Here is a 12,220-nt window from a genome sequence, read left to right as displayed (position 1 = left end):
CGGCAAGTGACAGGGACAGTCTCTGGGTAAAAGGATGGGTACTCACGGCAAGTGACAGGGACAGTCTCTGGGTAGAAGGACAGCAGGCAGGTGGCTGGTGAGCGCTCCCAGGTGAGCGGGCAAGAGTCTCTGGACGGGCAGGTGGTCACCGCAAGTGACGGCAGAGCCTCCAGGTAGGCTAGCAGACAGGTAGCAGGTGAGCGCTCCCAGGTGAGCAGGCAAGAGTCTCTGGACAGGCAGGTGGTCACGGCAAGTGATGGCGGAGCCTCCAGGTAGGCTAGCAGGCAGGTAGCAGATGAGCGCTCCCAGGTGAGCGGGCAGGCTGGTCCATAGACAGACTGACAGGTGTCGGAAAGCAGACCGTCGGACTGCAGGCTTGCAAGCAGGTAAACGGATATCAGGCAGGTATCAAGCAGGAATCTGGCAGGTGACTGGCAGGTAACAAGCAGGAATCTGGCAGGTGACTGGCTGGTAACTGGTAACGGGACCTGAGGGCTGAAGCAGAGTGAAGGCTTTGCAACAACATTGCTCGGGCACCTCCATTTTGGAGGAGGTGCCTTAAATATGGGAGGTCCTCCGGCAATTGGCCGGGGACTCCTTAGGACGGCGCGCGTGGTTCCTTTAAGAGAGGGGGAGCGCGCGCGCCCTAAGCACACTGCCGGGGAAGGAGCGCGTGCCGGAAGCAGCGGGGAGAGAAGCGCTGGAGGACGCCGTGCCAGGAGCGGGGAGGTGAGAGGGACGGCATCTCTGCCTAGTACGGGGCAGAGACGCTGATGCTACAGTAACCCCCCCTTTAGGCTCCCTCTTTTTTTGGCCAGAAAGAAATTTTTCAAGGAGAAGCGGGGCGTTGATGTTCTCCCTGGGTTCCCAAGTTCTCTCCTCAGGACCAAACCCCTTCCAATCTACCAGAAAAAAGGTCTTTCCTCTTTCCCTCTTGGAGGCCAGAATACTCTCTACCTCAAAGACGTCATCAGCGGAAACCGGAGCAGGAGGGGCACCTGGATTATTGGAAAAAGAGTTAAAGACAACGGGTTTGAGGAGAGATACGTGGAAGGAGTTGGGTGGCCGGGAGTTTTAATTTGTAGGCCACAGGGTTAATTTGCCTGAGGACTTCGAAGGGACCGATGAATCGAGGGCCCAACTTGAAGGAGGGTACTTTCCTTGTCTCCCAGACGGAATTGAGGCGGATCCAGACGTCTCTTATCCGCATATCTCTTCATCCGCTCAGAGGACAGAAGAAGAGCGGACCTGGTACTCTCCCAAATAGTAGAAAATTCGCTGACAAGAGACTCCGCAGCAGAGTTGTCCACAGAAATGGAGACAGGGAGTGGAATCCGGAGGTGCTGGCCATAGACAATATAGAACGGGGACTTGGAAGAGGATTCGCTCTCGTGGTTATTATAAGAGAACTCGGCCCAAGGAAGGAGGTCCACCCAATCAGAATGGTGGGCATTAACAAAGTGCCGGAGATAGCTGGTAAGGATCTGATTGATCCGCTCCACTTGACCATTGGACTGAGGGTGGTAAGCGGAGGAGAAGTCCAGGGTGACGTCCAGCAGTTTACATGTGGCTCTCATGAAGCGTGAGGTAAACTGAACCCCTCGATCCGACACGATGTGGAGGGGTAGGCCATGGAGACGGAAGATATGGCAAATAAAGTCCTTAGCCAGCTCAGGTGCAGACGGAAGACCAGGCAGGGGAATGAAGTGGGCCATTTTAGAGAAGCGGTCCGCGACCACCCAAATGACAGTACACCCGGCAGAGACAGGAAGATCGGTAATGAAGTCCATAGCGATGTGTTGCCATGGGGCAACAGGTATGGGAAGCGGCAGGAGATGACCAGCTGGTAAGTGTCTGGGAATTTTGTTGGGCCACAAGATGAACAGGCAGAGACGAAGTCTACCACATCCTTACGCAGGGTAGACCACCAGTAATGCCGGGAAATGAGTAGGAAGGTCTTCTTTTGGCCGGCATGGCCAGTTAGTTTAGAAGAATGACCCCAGCGAAGAATCCTCTCACGGTCTAGAGGCGCCACGAACGTCTTGCCGGGTGGAAGACGAGTCAAATCCAAGGGAGCCACATTCATCACCTTGGAGGGGTCGATAATGTGCATAGGCTCCTCCTCTTGGTCGGAGGACAGGAAGGATCGGGACAAGGCATCAGCTTTGACATTTTTGTCCGCCGGGCGGAAATGAAGGATTAAATCGAAGCGGGAAAAGAACAAAGACCACCGGGCTTGACGTGGATTAAGTCTTTGGGCATTTTGGAGATATGCCAGGTTCTTGTGATCCGTATAGATGATCACCGGGTATAGGGCCCATTCAAGCAGGTAACGCCACTCCTCCAGCGCCAATTTAACGGCAAGCAGTTCTCGGTCTCCTATGGAGTAATTGCGCTCAGAGGAGGAGAAGATTTTAGGGAAAAAGCCGCAGGTTACCATTCTCCCGGAGGAAGACTTCTGGATGAGCACCGCTCCGGCTCCAGAGGAGGAGGCATCAACCTCCAGGTAGAACTGTTAGTTGCAGTCCGGACGGTGCAGCACAGGGGCAGAGGAGAAGGCTTGTTTCAGGGAAAGGAAGGCCTCCTCAGCTTCGGATGACCATACCTTGGGATTTGCTCCCTTACGGGTGAGCGCAGATATGGGCGCAGTCCGTGACGAGAAGTGAGGAATGAAGAGACGATAGTAATTAGCGAAGCCCAGGAATCGCTGTATCGCCTTCAAGCCCTCCGGACGGGGCCACTTTAGGACAGCAGAGAGATTCTCGGGATCCATTCGCAAGCCTGTCTGGGAGATAACATAGCCCAGGAAAGGAAGAGAGGTCTGCTCAAAAAGGCACTTCTCGTATTTAGCATAGAGGTTGTTCTGCCTGAGCCTAAGCAGGACCTGACGAATATCCCTCCGGTGTGTGGGAAGATCCGGAGAGAAGACCAAGATGTCGTCCAGGTATACCACCACGCAGGAGTAAAGAAGGTCACGGAAGATGTCGTTGACCAGTTCTTGGAAGACGGCGGGAGCATTGCAGAGACCGAAGGGCATCACACGGTACTCATAGTGTCCGTCCCGGGTATTAAATGCTGTTTTCCACTCGTCTCCCTGACGGATACGGACCAGGTTATACGCTCCACGTAGATCCAGCTTGGAGAAGATCCTGGCGCCTTTAAGACGATCAAATAACTCAGAGATGAGCGGAAGGGGGTATTTATTTTTAACCGTGATCTGATTGAGTCCTCTATAGTCAATACAGGGGCGTAGCGAGCCGTCTTTCTTTTTGACAAAGAAGAATCCGGCTCCAGCCGGGGAGGTAGATTTCCGGATAAATCCCCTAGCCAGATTCTCTTCAATGTACTCAGACATGGCCCGGGTCTCGGCTGCAGACAACGGGTAGATGCGCCCACGGGGAGGAGTGGTGCCAGGTACCAGGTCGATCGGGCAGTCATATGGCCTATGGGGTGGCAACGTCTTTGCTTCCTTCTTACCGAAGACGTCCGCATAGGGCCAGTAAGGAGCCGGGAGACCTGGTAAATTAGCTGGAGTAGGCGGAGGGCGAACTGGGCGGACCGGAACCAGGCAGGTCCTATGGCAGTCTGGACCCCATCGGAGTACTTCTTCGGATCTCCAGTTCAATACGGGTTAATGTGTCTGGAGCCAAGGTAGACCTAGCAACAGGGAGTGAGAAAGTCCGGACACACATGGAATGAGATTTCCTCAGAGTGCAGCATTCCCACCTGCAGGGTTATGGGTTCAGTGACGAGCAGGATGGTCTCCGAGAGAAGTCTTCCATCCACGGAGGCGACTGATAATGGGTCAGCCAGGGACTTGGTGGGAATACGGTATCTCTCTACCAGAGATGAGGTTTCCAGCAGCTCCAGAATCCAGGTGGGCAAGTTCAAAGTGACGGTTTTCTCCCCAAGCAATAGAGACCGGTAAAGTCAGAGACGGAGAGGGCTTACTTTTGTCTAGGACGACCACTCCAAGCGGTCCTAGACACTGGCGTTTCCCGGCTTCTCCGGGCAGAAACGGATGAAGTGCTCCATACTGCCACAATAGAAACAGCTTCCCTCGGCTCGGCGAGATTCTTGGCGAGATTTGACCATCTTGGTCTGGTCGATCTGCATAGGCTCAGGCGAGGGCGCCCGCGGAGTGACTGATTGAGAGTCAGGTCTCAGGGAAGTAGGAGCAGAGCAAGAAAAGTCTTTCTCCCAGGTAGTCTCTTTGGCACGTTCTTGGAACCGGATGCCAATCCGGGTAGCCAGTGACACCAGGTCATCCAGAGTGGTAGGAATGTCCCGACCAGCTAACTCGTCCTTAATCCGACCGGAAAGACCCTCCCAGAAGACGGACACCAGAGCCTCATTTTCCCAGGCAAGCTCAGAAGTGAGGGTGCGGAACCGTATGGCATATTGGCCCACGGTGAGACTCCCTTGGCGGAGACGTAGCAGTGAGGAGGCAGATTTTCCGTCCAGGTTCATCGAAGACTTTCCGGAAAGCAGCGAGGAAAGACGGCAGGTTGGACACCAGGGGATCCCCTCTCTCCCACAGGGGATTTAGCCATGCCAGTGCCTCCCCAGTAAGATGGGACATGATGAAGGCCACCTTGGCCCGGTCGGAGATGAACTGGTATGCCAATAGCTCAAAGTGCAGGGTGCACTGGTTTATGAAACCCCGAGCTAAAGTAAGTTCGCCGGCAAAGCGTGGAGGTGCCAGAAGCCGAGGTCCATAGTCGGGTACCATGAAGGGACTGGATTGCGGTACCGCAGGAATGGGCACGGCTGGACCAGAGGTAGACATAGACAAGTCACACAATGCGCCTAGACGAGAGTTAACGGACCGTAGATAGGACAGTACCACCTCCTGCTGAGTTTTCTGACGTAAGACTTCCTGGTGCAGATCGGAGATCTGGGGGCCACCGGGTTCCATGGCCCGAGCAAACTGTAACGGGTCTGGGAGGTGGAACCTCTGTGCAACTATACAAGGGGGCAGTCCTTGTAAGGAATCGGGTGGCTCCCAGGGAAGACGGGCAGGTAGTCACGGCAAGTGACAGGGACAGTCTCTGGGTAAAAGGACGGGTACTCACGGCAAGTGACAGGGACAGTCTCTGGGTAGAAGGACAGCAGGCAGGTGGCTGGTGAGAGCTCCCAGGTGAGTGGGCGAGAGTCTCTGGACGGGCAGGTGGTCATGGCAAGTGACGGCAGAGCCTCCAGGTAGGCTAGCAGACAGGTAGCAGGTGAGCGCTCCCTGGTGAGCAGGCAAGAGTCTCTGGACAGGCAGGAGGTCACGGCAAGTGACGGTGGAGCCTCCAGGTAGGCTAGCAGGCAGGTAGCAGATGAGCGCTCCCAGGTGAGCGGGCAGGCTGGTCCATAGACAGACTGACAGGTGTCGGAAAGCAGACCGTCGGACCGCAGGCTTGCAAGCAGGTAAACGGATATCAGGCAGGTATCAAGCAGGAATCTGGCAGGTGACTGGCAGGTAACAAGCAGGAATCTGGCAGGTGACTGGCTGGTAACTGGTAACGGGACCTGAGGGCTGAAGCAGAGTGAAGGCTTTGCAACAACATTGCTCGGGTACCTCCATTTTGGAGGAGGTGCCTTAAATATGGGAGGGCCACCGGCAATTGGCCGGGGACTCCTTAGGACGGCGCGTGCGGTCCCTTTAAGAGAGGGGGAGCGCGCGCGCGCCCTAAGCACACTGCCGGGGAAGGAGCGCGTGCCGGAAGCAGCAGGGAGAGAAGCGCTGGAGGACGCCGCGCCAGGAGCGGGGAGGTGAGAGGGACGGCGGCTCTGCCTAGTACGGGGCAGAGACGCCGATGCTACACTTACATTGGGCTCGTTGCTCGGGTCGAGCACCCGAGTATTCCAATGTGCTCGACCCAAGCAACGAGCACCCGAGCATTTTAGTGCTCGCCCATCACTAATCCTACATAGTTTGGTGTCATTAGCAAAGACTGACACTTTACTCTTAATCCCATGCATAAGGTCATTAATAAAGAGATTAAACAAATCGTTCCTAGCACAGATCCCTGCAGTCCCTACTGCTGATTAATCCATTTTGAGAATGTACCATTTACTCTTTGTTTCCTGTCTTTTAGCCAATAACTTACCTATCTGAATATAATTTCCCCCAGTCGTTACTTATGGAGCTTCAGTATGAGACTGTTATTGGGTAAAACCAAAGACAGAAACACAATACACAAATACCCTGCAATAAATAAATGAACAAACCGCAATAGTGCATGAAAATAATAAAGGGTACTTAGTTAACATAATTTTGATCAAAATAATGCGAAAGCCATCCCGCTTCGTCACAGTGACTCTTACGGGACAGTCCTAACTCTAATATTTAAAACCTTACTGTTTGCCAAGTGACATACATGTGGATAAGGGCTGAGAAACTGAACCACTAGTGGAAGCAAGATGAATAAACTTTGTTATGTTATGTTATGTGGTAAAGTATCAAATGCCTTTGCAAAGTCCAAATAAATCACATTAGCCGCATTACCAACATCCAGATTTGTACTTACCTCTTTATAGAAACCCAACATGTTAGTTAGACACGACTTATCTTTCATAAATTCATGCTGGTTGTCAGTTATTTTATTATTGTCTGCAATATATTTCTGCATGTAATCTCTTATAATGCCCTCAATAACTTTGCACACATGACATTGTGATGTCATGATGTCACTGTGACCTTTAAATCCACAGAGACGTCCTAGACCTAGATGTACACTCATGGCTAGAACTTTTGACGATGACTCGTCCTGAGATATCTATGTGCTGCACTTTGCAAGGTTTTGATGACATTGTGAATGCATAATGTGCACTACGTTGCTAATTTACGATGTGCACTCTAGGCCGGTACATGTGACTTTGTTGTAAGGTTGTGACGACATCTTCATGTCACAACGCATGTCCTTATAATGTGCATGTTCACGGTAATCCAAAGATGAGTAGCGACCGTAAGTTCAGACCTAGAATGAAGACACCGTGTGCAGCAGTGGCAAAAGATGCCAATGACAATATGGGGGAGCGTGAGAAGCTGATATGACTGGAAAGGTGAGTGGTGGTGATGTATTTTTCTTTTTAACCTTTTGTTGACCTTCTATGGTTGAGTAAAATGGTGAAATACAAAAAGTCTGCATACTGGAGAATACAGTTTTTTTTTTAAATTGAAGTAGAATTCAATTGTTTTAATATTTTTACAAACATTCATTTTTAATTTTTGCTCTAATTTTTCGCCTAGTAAATTTGAACCTGTAATCATTTCAAGACTTGTAATATATACTGCAATGCTTCAAGATTGCAGTATAGAGTAAAAATCACAGTTTTCTGTGAAGCATAAAGATGTAAAGATGGAGGTGATAGGGTTATTCAACAGGTCTCTGAGTGCCATGGTCACCCATCAATATTATACGATCATGTCGTAATGTGGGAGGTTGGAGATTGGTGCCTGAATGGACTTCCCACCAGGATTGTGCCATCTAAATACTGCTGTCAGAGGTAGACTGAAGTATATGGTTGGTTGGACAGCAGTGATCTGCTCCTCTCAGATCGCTGCTGGTAGAGTTAGGTGCCCGATGGAACTAGTTTACATTGTAACTGAATATGACCCCAAGTTGCAAGTTGGCATATAAAATAGAATTGACTGCTTTTTGCATAGCATGCACAGATGTAAAATTTGACAAGAAAAACGTATGAAAATACATTTCTTATATCATGCACACATTTTAAAAAAAAATTATTTCCCCTTCTCAAAAACTTTTTCATAATAAATGTAAAACTCAGTACATTCGCTTGAGATAAAGAAGTATACCATCTCTGACTGACACTGATTTAAAATTTAGTTTTTTTCCTATAAAAATATATTGCTCTGCCTTGCTGCTTTGTAGTGCATTAGGAATGAAGAAAAAATAATGTATTTGTAATACAAATGCATCAGGGCAAATACCAGCTACAATATATCACTCATTACTCACATTGAGCCTTACACTGCTGCTGCTAGCACTTCCCCTATCTTCCTTTATCCATATCATTTGAATTTACACATTACTCACATTCTTCACTGCTGTAGTTCTACAACATATTACTGTCTGCAATATTTGTCCAATGTTTTGGGGATTTCTTTTCCTGTCTCTACTGCTGACCTAGGAGCTCCTACATCTTCTTACTATTTTAACTAGCCAACCTTAAAATGGCTGCTGCATTCCCTACTTAGACTTTTATACATGCTATGATAGTCCCTCCTCATTCTCTGCTTATGTGTCACCCTGGCCTGGATGCCACAAAATATATTAAAGCTGTGTCTGAGAGCAAGGGGGAGGTTCTCTAGTCAGGGGAACATTAGCATGCAATGCCTCCTGTCTCAGGCCAGTAGGGGGAGCAGGCTGCCCCTATAAAAGCTGGTTCTGGGGGCAGGGTTAGAGAGAACTTGATGGCCTGTCTCAGCAATGAGACTTGTCCCAGAGCAGAGCAGGGACAGGCAGTTGTATTGCACCTAAGAGGAAGTGTGGCAGGAGGAGAGCCACAAGCCAGAGACAAGAGGCGAAGAGAGCCTGTCTTGGCAGAGAAAGGACTTAATTTACCAGACTTTGGTGTCTGAGGCTGGAAGGATTCCACATTCTCCAGCAGATAACCAGTTCGCAGGGGACTGTATATTCCTTGGCCTAAGAAGCCTGGAGGCCCTGCCACAACAGAAGGGACCAGTAAAGCCGAACAAGGCTGGGAGCAGAAAGGAAGCCACGTCGCAGGCCATACAGGCGAGAATACACAGAAAGCTCGGAAACGTGGGCTGTTACCCTATAACGAGGAGATAGTCAGAGGGAGCGCAGAAAGCACGGTAGGCCTACACCCTCACCCTGACCAGGGCCAATTTCCCCGTTGCTCTCAGACATCCAGGTCCCCTACTAGCTGGGACTGTTTATGGGTCAGTTTACCTGTTTCAGTAAAGACCCTGGACTGCAACCTATTGTCTGTGTGCTCCTTCACGCCTCCAGCACTACCGGTACTGGGACTGTCACCACCATCACTCCCACCATCCATTATACTGCCCTGGGGCCGCACTCTTCCCGTGGGGAGTCACACTACCCTAGCTGCACACCTCATCAGCCCCAGCGGTCTGCATGCAGCGGCGGTTCCTAATAACCGCAATCCACGGGTGGCGTAGTCGGACATTATCAGCATAACGTAGCAGACTACCATTGGCCTGACCACCCTGAGCCACGGAACCGGGTCGCCACTACTACCCCCATCGTCCCCCTATCTGAGTGCCCCACGGCCCAGGGGGCGAGTCACTTACCATTAGAAGTAATAGCTGCAAGGCATTATCAGAAAGCCCTGAGATCATGTTAGCCTTTGGTGTGATGGCGACAAGCATTTTTTTTTTGTGATTCTCGTGAATTGAATTGCAAATTTATTTAAATTCTCCTAAACCTGTGAATTTCAAAGGATCCGACTCAAATTTGATTTACATCTAACAAAATATAACATTATATAACATATAACAATAGCAACATATAACGACACAAAAATGATATGCAGAAATGTGCATAAATATTTGAAGCACTCATAAAAGAAAATAGTGCCAATCATAGGCATCTATAGATTAGCTGTAATACAGTTACAAAATTGTGCCTGGATTACACTTGGTGAAATTGGCTTTTGCCTCGCATATCAATGAAAAAGGTTAAAAGATGTGCAAGTTAGTAGCATAGCTATACGTATGTGTCTCTTTTCGGCATAAATACAATGTGCCTTTCAAAAAATTATGTGTACTTCCTGCAAACTCTTCTTTTTCACTAAGCAAAATATACCAGGCTGTTGTATTTTGGTTTGTGTGACATACCCATCGAGATAATGGCTACGCAGAAAATTTAGTCATGGTTCATTAGATCAAATCTTACTTTCTGCATTGAATCTATTTGCAACATTTTTTTTAGATTATTATTCATACTTGCCATTTTACGAACACACTTGACTATATAGAAAAATTAGAATCAATTTTGTTCTCAAGATAAGCTTTTACTGAATAGAATTGTAGTTTTATGCGGTATACTGAAAGCAGTATTAGGCTGATAGCACTTAAAACCAGCATTTTACAAATGTATCTAAAAGGATTTGGTGATATGAACATGTGAACAATTTTATGGACAAAAAAGCTTCTTCCATATCTAAGTAATTGGTAGATGCAATCCAGAACTGCCAGGTTGGGAAAAAATTGGTATATTGAAGAGGCTTTCTGAAGAATTAGCTATGCTTTCTAAAAAAAGCTAGCTTCTTTTATATGAAACCACTGCAGCTGCAAGGAAAAGAATTCACTCTGTAAAATCAATGCACACTTGTCTTATTTAGATCGTTGTCTGAGCAGCTAAAACAAAAGTATAGAAAGAACAGGGAGTTTTCACATGCATCTTAATAGGATGCTTTTATGTGAATATTAAATTGAAATGCAAAAAAGTATTATTTTCAGTACTTTTCGTTGATTACTGCTGGTTCTTCAGTGTCTGCGCCCTAGCTAATTTGCTTAATTCATTTGTCCAATGTAATATGTATGCATATATATCTATTACAACAATAAATATAAGATTTGTATGCATGCATCTTCCATGCTTTTAAAATATCAAATGAAATAAACTATTTTGGAAAATAAATTTAAGGTTTTATAAAATGATGCCCTGGAGCACTGCAGTATTTTGCTTCTTCTTGCTTTAACACTAACAATCAAATACAAAATAATCTGGTCGTTTGGTGAGAGACAAGAATCTGGCTGCATGGAAAAATGCTTTGACCCATTTTAATTACAGACAAGCGAATTTATTCGAGTGGAATTGAATTCTACAATTACAAAAATCTTCATTCGCCAAATTATTCCTAAATTTGCTTCCGTGCAGATTCAGCAAAATGGTGGCCACTTACTGTAAAGGACCGTAAAGGGCCATTAAAAGGTGAAAAAATAAAAAATTGCATATACCCGTCTTTCTGCTCACCTGTCCGGCCCCTCCACTTTTCATCATCATACATCCAGTCTTTGTCCTATCTTCTGATCACTACTGCAAGCACTAAATCCCTGGGCCTCTAAAGGCTAGACCAGGACTTCCATCTCTGTTAAGGCCTGGGAAGTTTCTATGCATGCGTGAGCAAGGTAGTTGTGCACAATGTGATGACCTGATGATGAGACCTTAAGTGCGCTTGTTCAGAGTCAACCAAGGCCTGATCAGAGTCAGAGATGCCAGCCTAGTGTAAAGAGGCCCCGGGATTCAGCACTTGTGACAGTGATTAGAAGATAGATTGAGGATTTGACGGATTACATTTAAGAAATGAGGGGGTCTGGTGAGGACTGGCACATGACTTATTCCTTTTAAAGACCTTACAAAGGACCAGGGAGCTCTCATTATGGGTGGAAGAAAGGCGATTCCAGCAGCTAAACAGGAAATGATTCATTACAGTTAGATCAGTCAGACTGTGGAATGTCCTACCACAACAGGTAGTAATGGCAGCCACTATAACAGCTTTCAAAAAAGGGCTGGGTGATTTCCTCAGTACAAATAACATTATGGGTTATATATAATTTAGAGACAAAAATGTATAATTGGTGGAGAAAGGTTGAACATGGACCTAGGTTTTTTTTCAACCTATGTAACTATGTAATAATAGAATTAAATATGCGCATTCCCATTTAACTATTACATACATGTGCATGGTACACACATGCACAGAAACATATATAAACAAACATATATAAAGTATGCACATACACAACTAAATTTTTGTGATGCACTTGTTCTTATCACTAGTTGATTATTTTTTGTTATAACAGTCATACTTTTTAATGTAAGCTTCACTATATACTGACATATTTTCTGTGAGCCAAGATGTAATTTTGTTAAGTGCCATTTTGCCTAACACTTATATAAGTGCTACAATTATATTAACTTTTTTATTAATACAATGGAGAAAAAAAAACAATAACCATTTTTATGCTACTTACTAATCTCTATAAATATCTGTTTACTTTATTGTTCACATTGGTACAATTACAAGGATGCAAATATGTATATGTTATTTTCTGGTTTGTGATGTTTAATTTTTAGAATTGCATTAAAAATGTGATTATTACTCTATGAGAGGTATATATAGATTTACTGCTATATAGAGATTTATTTCTATGCACTGGTACAATGTACCTGTAAGGAAGAATAATATTCATTAGTTCTTTAGACAAAAATAA

The sequence above is a fragment of the Phyllobates terribilis genome, unplaced genomic scaffold (assembly GCF_046119375.1).
Source record: "Phyllobates terribilis strain yellow unplaced genomic scaffold, ASM4611937v1 Scaffold_4__5_contigs__length_816908805, whole genome shotgun sequence".
Classification (NCBI taxonomy): domain Eukaryota; kingdom Metazoa; phylum Chordata; class Amphibia; order Anura; family Dendrobatidae; genus Phyllobates; species Phyllobates terribilis.
The sequence above is the reverse complement of the archived record's forward strand: the minus strand, read 5'-3'. Positions refer to the sequence as shown.